The 6000-nt window shown below is 37.3% G+C and overlaps 1 non-coding gene across 1 annotated transcript; it reads left to right on the plus strand.

The window, feature by feature from the left end:
- The first annotated feature begins 2395 nt into the window (after positions 1 to 2395).
- LOC128573154 (U6 spliceosomal RNA) lies at positions 2396 to 2502 on the plus strand. The gene has a single exon (XR_008376324.1). It is a non-coding gene; the product is annotated as a U6 spliceosomal RNA (small nuclear RNA).
- Positions 2503 to 6000: the final 3498 nt, after the last annotated feature.

Raw genomic sequence — 6000 nt, forward strand, 5'->3', positions numbered from 1 at the left:
GTTCCAGTTAAAGGAATTGCCACACTGTTCACACTTGGGGGATTTCTCCCTAGTTTGAATGCTTTTGTGCCTAGCAAGTTATCAACACCAGGTAAAGGTACTACAACATTCTTCATATTTCAAGGATTTCTCTCCTGTATGATTTATTTTACTTATGGGGAGGTTTGAATGTGACGTAAAGGGTTTGCCACACTGTTCATATTTAGAAGGTTTCTCTCCAGAATGAATTATTTTATGTACAAATGTTTCACATACTGATTCAGGCTTAGCCACATTATTAACATTTACTCATTCTCTCCAGAATAAATTCTTTTATGTACAGAAAGGTCTGAGTATTGATTAAAGTCTTTGCCACTTTCTTGGCATTTGTAGGGTTTATCTCAAGAATGAAATCTTTGATGATCAGAAAGGCATGAGTAGTAGTGAACATCTTTGCCACATTCTTAACATCTCTAGGTATTCTCTCCAGAATGAACTTGTTAATGTCTAGAAAGGTTTGAGTAGTGGTGAAAGGCTTTGCCATGTTCTTGTCATTTGTATGGTTTGTCTCCAGAATGAATTCTTTGATGTTTAGAAAGGGATGAACTAACAGTAAAGGCTTTGCCACATTGTTGACATATGTAGGGTTTCTTTCCAGAATGAATTCTGTGATGTATAGAAAGGTATGAGGACTGATTAAAGGCTTTGCCACATTTTTGACATTTGTAAGGTTGCTCTCCAGAATGAATTCTTTGATGTACACAAAGATCTGAGTTATGGTGAAAGGCTTTGCCACATTCTTGACATTTGTAGGCTTTCTCTTCAGAATGAATTCTTTGATGTCTAGAAAGGTTTGAGTGCTGGTTAAAGGCTTTGCCACATTGTTGACACTTGTAGGGTTTCTCTCCAGAGTGAATTCTTTGATGTCTAGAAAGCTGTGAGTGTCAGTTAAAGGCTTTGCCACATACTTGACATTTGAAGGGTTTCTCTCTAGAATGAGTTCTTCCATGTCTAGGAAGGTATGAGTACCGATTAAAGGCTTTGCCACATTGTTGACATTTGTATGGTTTCTCAGAAGAATGAATTCTGTGATGTTTAGTAAGGGCTGAATTATCATTAAAGGCTTTGCCACATTGTTGACATTTGTTGGGTTTCTCTCCAGAATGAATTATTTGATGTCTAGAAAGGTCTGAGTTATGGTAAAAGGCTTTGCCACATTCTTGATATTTGAAGGGTTTCTTTCCAGAATGAATTATTTGATGTACAGACAGGGTTGAGTACCACCTAAAGGCTTTGCCACATTGTTGACATTTGTAGTGTTTCTCTCCAGAATGAATTCTTTGATATCCAGAAGGGATTAAAAAACTGTGAAAGCCTTTTCCACATTCTTGACATTTGCGGCATTTCTCTCCAGATTGAATTCTTTTATGTATAAAAAGGTGTATGTACTGTTTGGTAAGTTTGTCACAGTCTTCATAGTTGTAGGGTTTTCCTCCACTATCAATGCTCTCAGAGTTATAATATTTTGATCTGTGGCTAAGACATTTGCCACCATTTTCACACTTGCAGAGTTTCTCTCCATTATGACATCTCTTATACTTAGACAGGCTTGAGGCAGATTTGAAGACTTTGCTACATTTGTACTGTTTTTCTCCAATATGAATTATCTCATGTTTTGTAACATGTGAGCATGGGTTACAGGCTTTCCCATACTTTATACAGTGAAAAGTTTTCCCTACAGTATATATCATCTTATGTCTACTAAGATTTGACAATTGTGTGAAGACTTTCAAACATTTACTACATTGGAAGATTTTGGTATGAGTAGACATTAAACAGTGGTCAAGTCCACTGTCACATACTTTCTGCTGCTTACCCTCAGACACACTTGCCCAGTCTTTTGTTAAGTTTAAATTTTCAGGAGCACAACCTCAATATCTTCTCAGGATTATCTCTGGGAATAAAATATTTGTGTCCAAATCTTCCAAATGCTTTTGTTCTGTATGGTTAGATACAGCTGAAAGAAATTTAAACAAAAGCAACTTTAGCCACTGACTTTTTGTCAGAATTGAGTAAATACACATTACACATTTTATCTACAAAATCATGCCAAGAACATTAGGAAGATAGCATAATACAATACATAGGCACTATTATCTTAAAGGTAAATAAATATGGCATGTATACACTGCATTTTGAGGAATTCTAAGAACCAGCTAGGAATTTGCAGCATAGCAAGTGAGTGGAAAGAAGTTGTAGAGACAACATAGAGCCTGGGTACATTGGCTCACTTTTGTAATCCTAGAACTCTGGAAGACTCAGGTAAATGGATCATTAAGCACAGGTGTTTGAGATGAATCTGAGCAAGTGTGGACCCTATTTCTACCACAAGTAGTAGTTAAGAATGCTGTAGTCCGTGCTCGCTTCGGCAGCACATATACTAAAATTGGAACAATACAGAGAAGATTAGCATGGCCCCTGTGCAAGGATGACACGCAAATTCATGGAGCATTCCATATTTAAAAAAAAAAAAAAAAGAATGCTGTAGTCCTAGCAATTCATGAGGCTAAAGCAAGAAGATGTCTTTAGCCCAGAATATTGAGGATGCTATGAGCTATGACAACATAGCACTCCACCCAGGGTGACAGAAACTCAGTTCCAAATAAATAAATAGACAAATAAATAAGTTTGTGTGTGTGCATATATATAATATGAAATATATAAAAGAAAAACTTAGTAAATGTTAATAATAACTAAAAGAGACAAATAGAACATAAAGAAGTTTGTCATATTTACCCACAAAAGACTTATACCCCATCATAATAGAGCATGGTGAAAATAGAACTAAACTCCCAAATCCCAGCTTTGTCCTCAAAAGAAAAAGAGTGATGCCAGTGTTAATCTTTCTTGTTTTCAGGCCTTTCCAGAGAAAAGTTGTTGTCTCCCAGGATCAAGGGTGCTAAAAGGAATGGTGCTATAGTCTATAAGACAGACAGGAGATGCTGAAACCAAAGGTGAAATATTGTTACAGCAGCAGAGAGACTCTAAGACAACAAACAGATTCAGGTATAGCAAGTGATGACAAGCTCTTAAGAAGAAATGTGGAAAAATGCTTCAACTAAAAAAATAACCACACACTTCCACAGGCAGAACACTGTCAGAATGTAATGGTCTTTGCTGTCTTAGTACAATGTGTGTCAGAATCTTAAAGGATGAAACCATATCACAAAGTTTGTGAAAAGTGGCTTTTCTCATTCTCAAAAATCAGTGAAAGACTCTAACATGTACAAACTCTAGGGTGCTAAACTCAAACAAAAGAAATAATCTGCATTCAACCATAAAATATAAAGATGTCAAAATTACTTTAACGTTATCCGAATAATGCTAAACGGGTCACATGGGAATGATACAGACAACTAAGTAACATCACAAAAATGAAGATATTGAAGAAAATAAAAGCATAAATAAACAAATTCTGAAGTTGAAGAACACAATGAAAATGACTGAGCAGTCTCAAATGTAAGAAAAAAGATATAAAATATCATGAAGCTCACCATACTCTAGTAAGGAGAAACACAAAGAGTCCCATAACAAGACGGATGAAGAACAAGGACTTGAAAGTCACACACAAGAAGAGAATGTTGAAAGCACCAAGAGAAAACAGACATGTCATCTCTAAGCATGCTCCTGTGAGATTACAGTGAGTAATCAACACAAACTTCCACATCAAAAAAAGAAAGTTGAGTGATATAGTCAAAGTGCTGAAAGAACAAAAACTCCAAAGCACATATACGATATTCGGCAAAACTGCCCTTCTACATGAAGAAAAGATAAATATTTATCATGATAAACAGGTGCTAAAAGCTGGCACATATGAAATGTCAATGACAATGAAATGCCCTTTCATTGACAATGAAATGATGCTAGACAACAACACTAAATTATGTAAAAATATGACTCAGCACCCGTAGCTCAGTGGGTAATGTGCTGGCCACTTACAACGGGGCTGGTGGGTTCTAACCCAGCCTGGGCAGGTCAAAAATCAATGACAACTGCAACAACAACTACAAAAAAAAAAAAAAAAAAATAGCCAGGAATTGTGGCGGGTGCCTGTAGTCCCAGCTACGTGGGAGGCTGAGGGAAGAGAATCGCTTAAGCCCAAGAGTTAGAGGTTGCCACAGCAACGTGTGATGCCACAGCACTCTACCTAGTGTGATGTAGTAAGACTCTGTATCAAAAATAAATAAGTAAATAAATAAATAATGCAACAATAAATAACTCAGGGAAAGATAAGTACACCTCCGTGAAATTCTGTATTGTTATAATGATGGTGCATGGAACACTTTTAATCATACTTGAGAGTTCAAACAGAAAGTTAGCACTAACCCTCTCCTAATGGGTCTACATGTACAATATAAGAAGATGTAATTGCTGACATCAATAAAATAATTGAAAACAGATGTAAAAAAGAACATTTAAAAATTAAAAACTGGGCAGCGCCTGTGGCTCAGTTGGTAAGGTGCCGGCCCCAAATACTGAGGGTGGCAGGTTCGAATCTGGCCCTGGCCAAACTGCAACAAAAACTGCAGCTGGACATTGTGGTGGGCACCTGTAGTCCCTGCTACTCCGGATGCTGAGGCAAAAGAATTGCCTAAGCCCAGGAGTTGGAGGTTGCTGTGAGCTGTGGTGCCACAGCACTCTATCAAGGGTGATAAACTGAGACTCTGTCTCTGAAAAAAATGAATAAATAAATAATAAAAATTAAAAACTAATAATAACTGTTGTTCCCAATTTAAAATATATTTTGAAAATGTGTAAGTGCCATGGTAACTACAATTAAAAATACCTATAATCACACACTCAAATAATAAAACCAGCAAAGCATGTTACTACAGAAATCAATGAGACACAAATGAAGACAGAAGGGGGAAAACAGATGCAAGAATCAAAGAAAACAGTTAATCAACAGTAAGTCCTCTCTTTTAAGAATTATGTAAATATTCATGCACAACATGTCACAATCAACTGACAGACACTAAATAAAGATAGGGATTTAAAAATAAAAACATCAGGCTCAGCCACTCAGTGTGGCTCAGTGATTAGGGTGCCAGCCCCATTACCAAGGGTGGCAGGTTCGAACCCAGCCCCAGCCAAACTGCAACAACAACAAAAAATAAATAAGTAAACAAATACATCAAGATCCATCTATATACAATCTAAATCAGGCATCCTCAGGGGACGAATTTTTTTTTTAACAGGGGACCAATTCACTGTCCCTCAGATCATTGGAGGGCTGGACTATAGTTTAAAAAAAAAACTATGAACAAATTCCTATGCACACTGCACATATCTTATTTTGAAGTAAAAAACAAAACAGGAACAAGTACAATTCACACTACTTTATGTGGTCTGCGGGCTGCAGTTTGAGAACGCCTGATCTAAATGATACTCATCTTACATGTAACGATAAAAATGGAATAAAAAAATTGCAGGAAAGAGGCTCAGTGCCTGTAGCTCAGTGGCTAGGGCAAAGGCCTCACACACCAGGGTTAGTGGGTTTAAACCTGGCCAAACAACAATGACAACTACATAAAAAAAGTAGGCAGGAGTTGTGGCAGGTGCCTGTAGTCCCAGCTACTTGGGAAGCTGAGGCAAGAGAATTGCTTAAGCCCAAGAGTTGGAGGTTGCTGTGAGCTGTGACACCACAGCACTCTACCTAGGACGACATAGTGAGACTCTGTCTCAAAAAAAAAAAAAATGCAGAAGAGAAAGATATTTAATTGAAATATTCATCAAAACAGAGCAAGGGAGATTATAATAATAAGATATGTACTTGTATATGTACATATGTGTGTGTCTGTATGTGTATATATACACACATGTGTTGAGGCAGAATCTCGCCCTGTTGCCCAGGTTGCAGTGCCATGGCATCAGCCTAGCTCACAGCAACCTGAAACTCCAGGGTTCAAGCAATCCTCCTGAATCAGCCTTCTGAGAAGCAGAGACTAATGGTGTCTGTAA

The sequence above is a fragment of the Nycticebus coucang genome, chromosome 20, assembly GCF_027406575.1.
Source record: "Nycticebus coucang isolate mNycCou1 chromosome 20, mNycCou1.pri, whole genome shotgun sequence".
NCBI classification, from domain to species: domain Eukaryota; kingdom Metazoa; phylum Chordata; class Mammalia; order Primates; family Lorisidae; genus Nycticebus; species Nycticebus coucang.